The sequence below is a fragment of the Grampus griseus genome (assembly GCF_964374135.1).
Source record: "Grampus griseus genome assembly, chromosome: X".
Classification (NCBI taxonomy): domain Eukaryota; kingdom Metazoa; phylum Chordata; class Mammalia; order Artiodactyla; family Delphinidae; genus Grampus; species Grampus griseus.
The window spans coordinates 38150341-38164484 of NC_138999.1; positions in this window are offsets into that span (position 1 = coordinate 38150341).

The window sequence follows — 14144 nt, forward strand, 5'->3', positions numbered from 1 at the left end:
TAACAGGATAACATCAAGATTTAGTGTTCGGTAATTAAAGACAAGAACAATTTTATTTTACTGCTTCTTGAAATACTAGCTTTTCCTGCCCTCTCACCAACAAGGGACTAAGGCCAGCAGTGCCTGCTTATTTTTGAACAAGTTCTACTCTTCCACTCCCCCTCGACCCCACCCTCAGCAGCAGAGGTATGACTACAATTTCCTGATGACTCTTGGTTGTGGTGACAGGATACCAGGAGATGGCAGCAAAAGACCATCTAGTAGGAAAGTCCTGCCAGATGCCCAAGAGAACAGAGAGAAGTCACAAGTTGACTTTGATTGCTAGGTCCCCACCTCAATTCAGGAATGAGCTTAGTGTTCTGTCACTGTGTAATAATACCATGCCTGTGGCCAAGAGAGATACACCAAGCACAAGGTCATCAAGAGCCAATCACTGAAGAAAGAGCACTTCCAAAATGAGGAGAAGGAAAGAGAAAGATAACACGAGACTGGTCAGTTAAACTCATTGTAAACGTCTAGGTTCTAGGCTTGGTGGATCCAAAGCTGGGTAAAGCAATCTCTTCCCTTGAGACAATGTCTAGTAGAAGCTGTAAACCAGATGTAGTTACATGAGGAAAAACAAAAGGTGGGTCTAAGGTGTTTGGAATGACACCTGTGCTGGGTATTTTCCTTTGCCTTCCAGATCTGCTTTGTACCCTTTTCCTTACTGCTCTCTGCCCCAAAAGCTGCTCTGTGTCGACTGGAAGCCAGAGGACACAGGAGCCAGTGAATGCAGTGGGGAGATCAGAAGAGAAAAGGTGAGTGCCATCGGGCTTTTATTCCCATGACTCTCTCCCTGCAAGTTTGCTATCGCTCACCCTGCTGCAGAAGTTTCCTCTCGCGGGGGCCTGCCCTACAGGATTCCCTCTCATTCTAGTTTCCAGTAATGGCTCCTTCCCCTCCTCTCTCCTGATCTAGGGTTAGTAACAGCAGCTTCTAGTCTTGCTTCCTGCACTATCTCTTGGAGTCCTTTTCACTCCACCTATATTTCAATGAAACGCTTTGTAAATAAACCCTCCTTAAATGATCCCTATTGGTGTGCCATCTGTTTCCTGTTGGGACCGTGGCTGATACAACACCCGAATGAATCATATTCATCCCCTAAGACTGAACTCAGGTAAAGAAAGTTGAGGAATAATAGGAGTGGTTTACATGGAGGCTATTCACATGTTTTCATGGAGGACCATGCATAATTCAGTACCACCAGAAAGTAAGTTATAAAGCAAGACAGGTCAATTCAGTTGAAGCTGAAAAGCAGTTAATGACACACAAGGCTCTCTTGATCTGGTACCCAGTACCTTGAGACTGGTGCCCAATGTCAGACAGTGTGTCTGAGAGAGAAAGGCAGTTCTTGAAGGGTGTTGATTCGTATAGTGTTTTAGAATTTTGAATATAGTTTCCACCCAACATAGGAAGTTGGGAGAATGGTTAGGGCAGAAACTTGGCAATATGGAAACCAGCTGAGGAGAATCTACCACAATCCAGGCATGAGATGAAAATGTGAACCAGGTTAACAGTATTTGGGATGTGTTTGATAAATATTTTAAAAGTAAAAAAAATCAATAGAACTGGATACTCAAAAAGAGGTGTCAAAGAACAAATGAAAACCATCAGAGGTTAAAAAAGTACAAAGTTGAGTCTATTAATTTCCCACGCAATGGAACACACACCAGTGAAGAAATGCACTGATTAATTTACTGAGGAAAAAAATAGAGGTATTATTAAGTGCCAGAAAGGGAGCTTCATAGTGGTTACGCTAATGGAAGATTGAAAACTAACACTCTGGATAAAACAGAATGAATCCATAGGTCTGACGAGGTTGGTTTACTCAAGTCCTAGCACCCACTGGTCAGGAAAGCATCATCAATTAGTTCCAACAAGTGTGTGGCTTACCACAGTCACTCAAAAAGCATGATCTTTTGTCAGCTTCAGCTGGTTACAGACAGTTGTGGTGATACACAGCATTCAACTTTCATATCTCCTATGCAAGCACTGCTGTAAGTGGGACATTTTCCTTTGTTGGGGGGACAAGCATAGGAGGTGATAAAAGAGTTGAACATCCCCTCAGGCTACTTGGCTTGCATGACTAGTTGGATGCGGGAGTGCGGTAACATTAACTGTGATCGTGAATACCAGAAAAGGTTTAGGGGTGGAGAGCTGGTTAGGGGAAATAAAGTTGGATGTCTGGGCCACGCTGAATTTGAAGTATCAGTGAAATAGATGTGTCTGCAATAGAAAACTCTGGAGCAAGTCTCGAGAGATAGTTCTAGGAGTCAACTGGGAATAGTTAAGAGGAATCACCACTCAAGAATAGCACAGAGAGCAGTGGGCAAAGAGGTATTGTGATGGCTAATTTTATATATTAACTTGACTAGGCCACACTGCTCAGATAGTTGGTCAAACTTTATTCTACATGCTTCTGTGAAGGTGTTTTGGATGAAATTAACATTTAGATTGGTGAACTTTGAGTAAAGCAGATTGCTCTCCATAATGTGGGTGGGAGTCATCTAATCAGTTGAAGACCTGAACGAAAAAGAATGACCTCCCTTGAAAAAGAAGGAATTCTGCCAGCAGACAGCCTTAAGACTTGAACTGCAGATTTTGGACTTACCAGCCTCCATAATCACGTGAGCCAATTCCTTAAAATATGTATGTATGTATCTATCAATCTATGACATGAGCTAATTCCTTAAAATATGTATGGTATGTATGTATGTATTTATCTATCTATCTATAAATCCTATTGGCTCTGCTTCTCTGGAGAACCCTAATATAGATATTTATCCCCCAGGCCTTTTACTGTTTACATTGAGGTAGGAAGGTAACCTTACGCCAGGTAGAATGGAAATATCTTTCCTTTCCTACAAGGAACAGAAATCTTTACAGCAAGGGATAGATATCAGTCTGTGATAACACCACCAAACAATGACTCTGCTGATAGGACCATCAAGGCTCCTCCTGATTTCCCTCATAAGAGTCCTGATACCCAAAGAAAAGACTCCCTATCTAAAGGGGTTAGTGGAAGAAAACAGGGCCAGCTTTTCCACATCTCATCCCTGCAAAGGTAAGGCACAGTGAGGGCATTATGCTCTTACAGAGAGGTTTTACCATCTCTGGACTCTCTCCATCTCACAAGGCTGAGAATAACAAGGAATCCTAGGCATCCTCCTGCTTGAGGACCACTGGTTTAGGGCACTTCTTCCCAAACTCCAACATGCATATGAATCACCTGGGGACCTTGTTAGAAAACAATTCTGATTCAGTAGGTCCACGGTAAGGCCAAAGAATATACATTTCTAGCAAACTCCCAGGGGATACGAATGCTGTCAGTCCATGGATTCCAGTTTAGTAGCAAGGTCCTAAAGTGACGGAGGTTACTGATGCCTGACCAACTTGTGTACGAAAGTCAGTGTAGCCTTCTGGAGAATTAGCAACAGGCTTCATGTGGTCCAACAGAAGCTTCTGAGTAATAAATGTTTTATTGGTGGGAGGTGTCTTCCATGTACATTTTACCTCAGGGGGCCTTGCAAATAAGAGAAGCTCGTTGAGAACTAGACTCTGGTTGATCAGGAGGGAAAAGGTGAGATGTTAAGGTATATCAGCAACTCCCCATGTATTTTGTCTTCTAAGATAATTGTTATAGCTTTAAAGCCATGTACACAGGGGCCTGACCATGATGCTCTTGGCCTCACCCACTTTGCACTACAGGACTGCTCTCAATGAGGAAGGCTGCAGATCTAAAGCAAACTTATTGTGTACATTTGCAGGTCATAAGTTCCATTTGTGGTGAGTTCCACTCCCCCTGGCTCAAACATCTAAACGTGACGAGACCTCTATTACTCTCTACCAGTACCTTCTAGGTATCCCTACACCCATTATATGATTACATTTATTTTCTGGATGATCAGTTTGCAGTAGCAGCCACCATCTGGGCTGGGCCCCAGCCTGTATCGCTAGTCCCATTAATACCAGATACAGCTTCCATTATGTGTGAAGCTGCCCTTCCAGGCCACAGCCCTGCTTGCTGTCTTGGAACAATGAGAGCTTGGGAGACTGCGTATCCTAAACCCACCTCGGAGAAATGTTCTTTTGGTCTGGATCTGCTTGGATGCACCATGGAATGCGCCCCCCAGAGAAGGATCCCTTCCCTGACATTTCACATTTTTATAAGGAATTTTTTATAAGGAAATTGGGAGTAACCAAAGAGTCTTGTGAATGGCAATTTAAAGTCCTTGAGCTCACATAGTCAGACAAAGACCTTTTTGGCAAGAGGAACAGCCCACTCTCAGACATCAGGCACACAGTAGAGTTTACACACCCATGCTGGAATCAGCTAGGGATTTTGCAGCATTTTCTGCTAAGCCAACTCCTTTCTAGGTGACCAAAGGTAGGAAGGTACCAGGGCTGTCCAGCAGACCAATGGGATTATGTCTCCTCTGAAAATGATTTTAAGAGGTCCAGAGTTTAAGCCCAACCACTGTGGGATAGTATAATTAGTCCATAAATAAAGAACATGAGCCTAGGGAAGGTAGCTTCTTCTTAGACCAAAACAAACAAAAAAATAGAATGAAAAATAAATCGAATTGAAGTGAGAAGGAAAAAAAGTCACTGAGGAAAGTCAACACTTGCCATGCTGTGGCTTTAGGAATCACATATAAGTGAGAGAAGAATCTCATTTCTCTCCATTCAAAACCTATTCAGCGGCCAGTTAATGCTTTAGAGGTAGCATAAGGACACCCAGAAAGAACCAGAATCTGACAGAACATGGGCCAAACTCAGGAAAACAGGGAAAGGGAAACTCTTAGAGTCCAGGTTAATTATACATGAAAACGAATAAGCAGTCTCTAGACTGGAATCTGCACCCAGACCTGTCCCACCTTGGGAGAAGGCAAATTGATTGGTTTTGTTTGAAAACATAGGAGTAAATATTTTATAAACTTGGAAAACACACAAAAAGTAAGCACTAAAAAAATTAAAATCATCCACAATTCCTCAACTGAAATATATTTGTTAGATTTCCTCTTTTATTTTTCTTAGGTACATTATTTTTCTTAAATTGAGATGATATACAAGTGTCATGCAGTACTGTCTGAATTTTAAGTTCTGGTTTTTGTATTACATGATCAAAACATAGGCTACAAGACTTACAATAAAACAGGTTTTTCCTCTATATTTCTAAACTTTAATATTTCATAAATTGACTACAGAAGGTGGATTTAGCACTCTTACATAATGCCAGCCTCCCTCACCTCTAATATTATATCAATTTCTGGTTAAACCAGTATTTACTATTTTCCTTATTAAGATCACTATGATTCCCTGAAAAGCTAAGTGGTAAATATGATTATGATTCCTTTTTGGTGCTCTTCTACCCCGTACCTGGAATTCATTTGCCTTGTTTTTTCTTTTATTTCAGTTAAGTATTTGCATAGGTTCAAAAGAAACAATTTGGAAATCTGCTATGTCTCATAAGACTTACAATTTAGTTATCAGTCATTAGTGGAGGAAAACCTTTTCAGACTAAAAGATACTACCATTATATGCTTCAGCTTTATGTGTTGAAACAGACTCCTGTACATTCTCAATTTTTCACACAATTAAGTCCTAAAAAGTATTCTTTGATGTATCACACAGACTGCAAAGTAACATTTTTCTTATGCTGAATGTCCAAATCTACACATATCGTCAGGAGATATTGATGGTGCGCTCTTTGCTAACAAGAAGGAAGAGAAGGAAGAAGGGACACAGAAAAGGGCAGCAAGCCCTTTTTTTCCTTGCTTGGGCATTTATCATTTTCAACATTTCTCCTTTGCCTTCCGAGAGATTTCTTACATTCACTTTCCCATCGAGACTAATATGAATGTTCTTAGCAATAGTCCTGAGCACCTAAGTGGAGATGTCAGTTTCTCTGGCTCTCCAAATCTGAAAGTCTGCCATACCTTCTCGTTACTGAGCATAGGGTAATACTTTCTGGGATGTATCCATGTTTCCTGGATTTTCCTTGTTAACAGACTCAGAACCCGAGTGCCAGAATGCTAAGGGGGCCTGAGGCCATTTGGGCCATTTGGTACATCTTTGTGAGCATTTACCTCAAGCAGACCTTCAATTTATTTTTTTTTTCGGTACACGGGCCTCTCACTGTTGTGGCCTCTCCCGTCGCGGAGCACAGGCTCCGGACGCGCAGGCTCAGCGGCCATGGCTCACGGGCCCAGCTGCTCCGCGGCATGTGGGATCTTCCCAGACCGGGGCACGAACCGGCGTCCCCTGCATCGCCAGGTGGACTCTCAACCACTTCGCCATCAGGGAGGCCCAGACCTTCCATTTTTGAACCATACTAGCAATTGCCTGACCCAGTCCCTGCTTTACTTTCAACACAATCATTTTTCCATTTGGGATCTTTTTTTCCACAACTTTTCATCTTTGCCGTTTGCAAATGTCCGGACATCCCCTTCTTCAGGCCATACTGTGGCAACCATACCGCTCCTTTCTTCTACTTTTTACTCCCTCCAAGATTGACCTGAGGGAATTCCCTGGTGGTCCAGTGGTTAGGGCTCTGCACTTGCACTGCAGGGGCCACAGGTTTGATCCCTGGTCGGGGAACTAAAGATCCCACAAGCCGCTTGGCGTGGCCAGAAATAAAAAAGATTGGCTTGAGTTATGTATGGTTTTCTCTTCCTTCTTCCCTCCATTTTGCAATCTTCTAACTTGACCTTCTTTGAGCAGAAGCATGCATAATTTTCTCAAAGAATGGGACAATCTTTTCACATACACTAAAAGGACAATCAACCTTTGCATATTCAGATATATGCCTGTCATACTTATCTTGACTTCTGAAGCCATGATCGCAGGAATCACAAAATATTAAAATACTATAAAATACATTTCTTTCTCTTTTTTCATCTGTTTCCTACTGGAAAAGAGATTAAAGTCATTCAAATTTGTATCTTATTTTTCACACACAAAAAATATGTTTTCAATATTGTAGTACTGGGGACAGTCTCTTGAAACTTTAACTCAGCAGTGGAAGTATTACAACCCTCCAGATGAAAAGTGAAAATCCCAGGAAGGCAGTGAAACATGGAGAGCACTAGGTGCTGCAAGGGACAGTGCCTCAGGAAGAGGCTAGGCATCAAGAAGGCACTGAACCTCTGAGAAATGCTCTACCCTGGTAGAGGTGGTAAGGATGGAGGCAGCGACAGCACTGCTCAGTATCCAGGTGTCCAGCAGGGGGCAGTGTTGTCCAGAGATGCCAACATGGGAGTCAGCTCTGGGGGGTTGGGGTAGAAACCACCTGTAGAGACCTTGAAAACTCTAGCTGTCCCAGCTTGGGGAACTCAGCACAAATGTCTTTTTGCCTTTTTTACTTTTTTCATTTTCTTCATTTCTCATTTCCTTAACACTAGTTCTTTATGTTCTACAATCGAACTGTTAACCCCTATGAATACTTTTTTCTAGTCAAAATCATCTTTTGACTTCTTGGAGCTACCTCTCCTGGAGCCCTCTGTTTTCCTCCTACAGTTTCAGTGGACATTGATCTGGTAAGCTCCTGAAAGTTTGTTGAAGTCCCACCAAGTGTCATATCAACAGGCTTTCTCTAGAAATTTTGTCTTCGGAGAAAATTCAACAGTCCCAATCTCCAGTGTGGGATGGAAGGGTCAAGTTCAATGGTCAGCATTATTAAGAGTGAGCATGAGAAGGGATTGTGAGTCTCTTCATTCACTTAGGAAAACTTTCATCAATCTTTTCAATATGCCTGTTGCCCTGGAATTAAGAGCTTCTCTGGTACAACATATCCTTAGAATAAGCCTTTAGTTTCCAGTGCAGTTCTGGGAGGGGCGGTCTCCTGGATTCATAGGAGGAGAGGGAAAGGGAGCTCAGGGCCTAACCGTTCATTGTGCAGACTTTTAAGACAACTTCCTCATTTTCAGCTCCAAGCCTCAGCTCCCCTTCTGAGGTACAGTATTTTGTGATGAGCATTTCGTTGTCAGCAGCCTGAATCAGAATACTTTTCGTGGCATCCCCTCTGCCAGCTGGTAACTTCCTAGCTGCCAAAGATGTGTTTATATGTCTCCACGGTTGTCTCTTCTCCCATCTTCTTTATCCCTGCTTCTTTAAAGAGCCAAATTAAAATAAGAGCAAGGGGCTTCCCTGGTGGTGCAGTGGTTGAGAGTCCGCCTGCCAATGCAGGGGACATGGGTTTGTGCCCCGGTCCGGGAAGATCCCACATGCCGCGGAGCGGCTGGGCCCGTGAGCCATGGCCGCTGAGCCTGCGCATCCAGAGCCTGTGCTCCGAAACGGGAGAGGCCACAGCAGTGAGAGGCCCGTGTACCACACAAAAAAATAAAATAAAATAAAATAAGAGCAAGAATTCCTTAAAAAGTATTAATCCCTAAAGGCAAACACTTCCACTCCAACATGTTTAAGCATAAATCTAACTACTTTTTTCTCTTAGCCTTTGCGAACACTTACCCAGTAACATTAACAGTTTTAATTTAAATTTGTATTTTGAAATACAAACGATTTAACATTTTACTTCTCAAATTAGTATATTTACTGTTCCTTCCTCTTCCCCTTCCTTTCCCCCAACAATCTGATTTTTATTGATTATCTTGTTCTTCTTAGTTTTAACATTAACTTGATACCAAAGGCAGATAAAGACAACACAAGAAAATTACAGACTAATATCTCTTATGAATATAGATGCAAAATATCTTCAACAAAATCCTAGTAAAACTAATCCAACAGCACATCAAACAATGTAACCTCCCAGCTATAAAAGATGAGGAAATCTGAGCAGTTATAAACTCTAACAATGTAGAAACGATATTGCTTCCCACCATATCTCCTCTTTCCCTTCCATTTCAATTAGTTATAAAACAGAATGTGAATGTCCAAAAGTATTTTAGCCAATCATATATTTAAGTATATTTTCATGAGTTCTTTTACCATCTTTTTTTTTTCAGTAATCTTATCTGATTGAGTTTCATGTTCTTCTAAGGAAATGGCTCATTCCCTGAGATCTAGAATGTTCATCCAAAGATATTTGCAGGCATTTCTCCAAACTTCTGTTCAAATAAGGGCAAGCAAAGTGCTTAAGGAAATAAAGCATGACCAAAGAACTCTATATGCGGCAACCACTCTTTAATAGGTAGTGAATATTGAAAATTAAAAGCAGTCTTCTTTCTAGAAAGCTTTTAAATTAAAATACCACACCACAACCCAGGAGGAAAGACACAATCTTAGTAAAGTTATTAGATTTCAGTGATGACCATTTTGTGTCCAAAATCAAAATGAATCTTTGGACAGCCAGGCAAAAGACTATCATTCATAAGAGAAAGAGAAACAAAACATAAAACTGTTAATGTTTGATTTGAAACCATTAAAGTACTGAAGCAATGGCCCAGAGCAAATAAATGGAAAAAAAGAATTTAAAAGGATGAGTGAGAAAAGAGATAGTCAAGGGAGTCCAACACATACATAATTGTGCTCTACTTTTTCATTTCATTCCAAAGGTTTGCTGTGATTTTAGTAGCACCCACCTTCTTTCAAATTCCCTCTTAAACCCCACAGATTTTGGGGGTTTTTGCATTTTAAATATGACTTGACACAGCTCAGAAGATATCTTTCCTATGTCAGTACATTTTCCATGTGCTCTTACATATTTGCTCTGTGTTATTCTTTTATGGAGACAACTACTTAAGTTTTCTTGTTTAGGGTAAAATATTTCAAAGTGCTTATTTTCAATATTTTTCTTGTGAGGATTAGTCTGTCACATGTTATTTCCATTCCTTTTCTCTGTTTCCTCTTTGCATCTCTAAATAGGTCATGTGCTGTTTCTTGTTTGATTATTCACCTTTAGCCCAAGAAATACCCTGGTTTCCCATTTGGAAACACCATTTAGACTGTCAGTGTGGTACTCTCCTTCATTGTAGTATGTCCAGTAAACTTCTCTTTCTTCAATCAATAGGTTTTTCTGGTGTACTTTTGTGGGAGTTGACAGATGACAAATCCTAACATGTGGGTCCAGCATGTGATAAGGACACATGTTGAGAATCATATATTAAGCAAAAAGTCTTCTTACCAACAGACTGAAACCACAGCCATGACTTTAATTCCACATTGTTAACAATTAAAAGAAGGACGATTTAATGGCAAACCTTGCCCATTGAGAAAAGTAATAGATTGTCAACGATACTTTCTATCTTACGCCCCCCACCTCTAGGCTTACAGGAGAACTGCCCCCACGAGCAAAAGAACCATGTGAAAGTGAAGATACAGTCTAGCAATTCCACTTCTAAGGATACATTCAAAAGGAATACATGTCCAAAGATGTTGAGAAAAAGTTATGCAAAACTCAGAAATAATGCAAAAGAATGAATTCATGTATTTTTCAACGTCGTATTGGAGTATTTGCTAAAAGAGCTATACATGGATTATTTAATTATATAGGAAAATATATCATTCCATTCCATTCACTACTATTTTGGGTCAAGACTATGTAGTTACACATTAACATGTAGACCTGTGTCCTATAGAGAGGCAAGTGATTTTATTTTCCAGTAGAAAAAATAATCCCAAGGGTATTTTGTTGCCCTATAGGCCGTTAACCAGTTTTGTATCTAATTTATCAATGGTATGACAGCATTCTTTCAGAGACTACATACATTGAATCGCTTGACTTATCCTGTGAACCAGTTTTATCAACTTGCTGGTTCTCTTGATAATTAAATATCTGACATGAACTTGCAACATTTACAGTTGATCCTGAACAACATGGGGGCTAGGGGCACCAACCCTTGCACAGTTGAAAATCTGAGTATAACTTTACAGTCATCCTTCTATATATGTGTCTTTCTATATCTGAGGTTCTGCATCCAGAGTCAACTAACCACGGATTGTGTAGTACTTTAGTATGTATTTATTGAAAAACATCCATGTATAAGTGGATCTGCACAGTTCAAACCCATGTTGCTCAAGGTTCAACTGTATATAAGTGATATTTTTAACATTAAAAAAATATATATACTTTGACAAAGATTAGGCATCAGGATGTTAACAAAAAAGTAGACTTCTAATTCTGAACAAGATGGAAGATGTGTGATAACCTTATTCTTCACACAAAGTACAGCTACAAACCATGGAAATAATAAACATTCAATAAATAAATAACATTCAAAGGTGCTGAATGATAAAGAGAAGAAGGCAGACTATCTAGGGACCTCAGGATTTGAGAGATGACATGGAGGTGAGTTCCCTGGGTTTTGTTTTTGCCTCCAATATATATGGACTGGGCTCAGGAGAAGTCCACAATCTGGTGACAGAAATGAGAAAGACAAAAAGGCCTCAGAAGAAGTGTGCTATTGCTAGCCAAAAGAACAATAACAGGTAGTCTAACAAGACAGAGACATTTTTACAATATTCACCGTATTGCAGTCAAACACCACTGAAAAAAATGTGAATCTCCGTTTGCCCCCCCATCAGCAGAGACTGAGTCAGGAGCAGGGACTGTAGTAAGGTAGTGATCTGAACACTAAAGAAATAAGTGTTAAAAACAGCTAGAGAGAAATAACACATTACCAATAGTACAATAATGATTTGAATGACAGGATTTGTCTTTGAAAACCTTGGAGGTCAGAAGACATGGGAACAACATTTTTTAATGTGATAAATGAAAAACATGTGTTCACCAGGAATTCTATACATGATGAAAATATTCTTTAGGAATGAAGGTGAAATAATACTCTCAGGTGAAAGAAAACTAGAAGTATTTGTTACCAGATACCTATTTTAAAAGAATAGCTAAAGAAAGTTCTTCAAACAAAAGAAATGGTAAAAGAATGAAAGTTAGAAAAATATGAAGAATGATGGAAAGGGTAAAAATTAAGCAAAAGTTATATTATCTGATGTGGTTTTCATATATTGAAAACAATTATAAAGAAGGAAGGTAAAAAAACAGAGGTAAGTTTTCTACATTTCACTTTAAGTAGTAAAATGTCAACACCAGTAGGTAGTGATCTGAGCCTCTGTGTCTGATTCATAGTTCAACACTCAACAAGTACCATTCTAAGTGCCAGAGATACAGCATGGAACAAAGTACTCCATCTCTGCCTTTACTCAGTTTACGTTTTACCTGTGAATTCACATTTTGTTTGACTGCCTTTCTCCATGGTCCATGTACCTCTGTGGTACAAGGAGAAATATATATTTGGCCTTTGTCTCTGGTCCTGACACAGAGCTCCTAAAACTCTTGGAATGTTGTGAGTGATAGGACATAGTGTCTTCTGTTATTCATGAGTCTCTTTCAACCCTACCTGAGTTTATGATAATGAGGTTACTCTTGGTGGGTCCCTAGATAGCTTCAGGATGGAGGGCTGGTTGCCAAGGGAACCAACCAGGTGATTAGAGGGTTGGAACTTTCAGCCCCACCTGCTGATCTCTAGGGAAGGTGGAGGGGCTGGAGGTTGAGTCCAACCACCAACGGCAATGATTTAGTCAATTATAGCTACATAATGAAACCTCCATAAGAACCCCTAAACAGTGGGGTTCAGAAGCTTCTAGACTGGTAAACATACTGAAGTGCTGGGAGGGTGACATGACCAGAGAGAACATGGAAGCTCTGTGCCCCTCTCCCCACACCTTGCCCTATGCATCAACTCTATTTGGCTGTTCCTAAGTTCTATCCTTTACAATAAACCAATAATAGTACGTAAAGCACTTTCCTAAGTTTTGTGAGTAGTTCTAGCAAATTATCAAACCCAAATGCGGGTCGTGGGAACCCCTGAATTTGTAGTCAGCAGGACATAAATGTGAGTAGCTGGGCATTCCATCTGTAGCTGGTGTCTGAAGTGGGGGCAGTCTTTTTTTTTTTAAGCTTTTAAGTTTTTATTTATTTATATATTTGTTTGTTTGTTTATTTTTGGCTGCACTGGGTCTTCATTGCTGTGCATAGGCTTTCTCTAGTTGCTGCAAGCAGGGCCTACTCTTTTGTTGCGGTGCGCAGGCTTCTCATTGCAGTGGCTTCTCTTGTTGCGGAGCATGGGCTCTAGGCGCGCGGGCTTCAGTAGTTGTGGCACGTGGGCTAAGTCGTTGTGGTTCGTGGGCTCTAGAGCGCAGGCTCAGTGGTTTTGGCGCACGGGTTTAGTTGCTCAGCAGCATGCGGGATCTTCCCAGACCAGGGCTCGTACCTGTGTCCCCTGCATTGGCAGGCGTATTCCTATCCACTGTGCCACCAGGGAAGCCTGTGGAGGCAGTCTTATACTGAGCCCCTAATGTGCGGGATCTGATCCTAACTCCAGGAGTCAGTGCCAGAATTGAATTGAATTGTTGGACACCCAGTTGGTGTTGGAGAACTGGAGACCTGGTGTTGGAAAAGACACCATATATTTGGTTTCTTGGGGGGGAAATACTCTCTCACCATCTGTGGCTTACATTTTCACTGTTTATTAGTCTGATTAATTGGGAAAGGAAGGTAGAAAAGGTTTACAGCAGTATTCATCAACTGGGAGGCCAGGGTGAGAATGGTCTACAATCGATGTCTTGGCACTAGAAAACCACTGGCTAGGACCCTATAGATGATGTGAGAGATTAGTCTTTTGAATATTTAAAATCTTTGGTCCAGATTTCCACTTCTGGTTAAAATGGGGTAACAAGGACTATATTTACCTTCCAACCTCAAAAAACAAAACAAACAAAAAAAACACCCGGGCTTCCCTGGTGGCGCAGTGGTTGAGAGTCCGCCTGCCGATGCAGGGGACGCGGGTTCGTGCCCCAGTCCGGGAAGATCCCACGTGCTGCGGAGAGGCTGGGCCCGTGAGCCATGGCCGCTGAGCCTGTGCATCCGGAGCCTGTTCTCCGCAATGGGAGAGGCCACAACAGTGAGAGGCCCGTGTACTGCAAAAAAAATACACAAAACTATGGTTTTTAAGACAGTGGACATCAGACAGTGAAGGGCAGTGATCCCCAAGAGACAAGGCAATTCCTACAATTTGACCCATCTTACTGCCCTGAGAGAGCTTCCAGGCCACAGTGCAGGGAGGGGGAACTGAGTTGGAGCCAAGCCGACTCAGAGTTGAGAAAATAACGCTGAGAATCCAGGGAGACCAAGG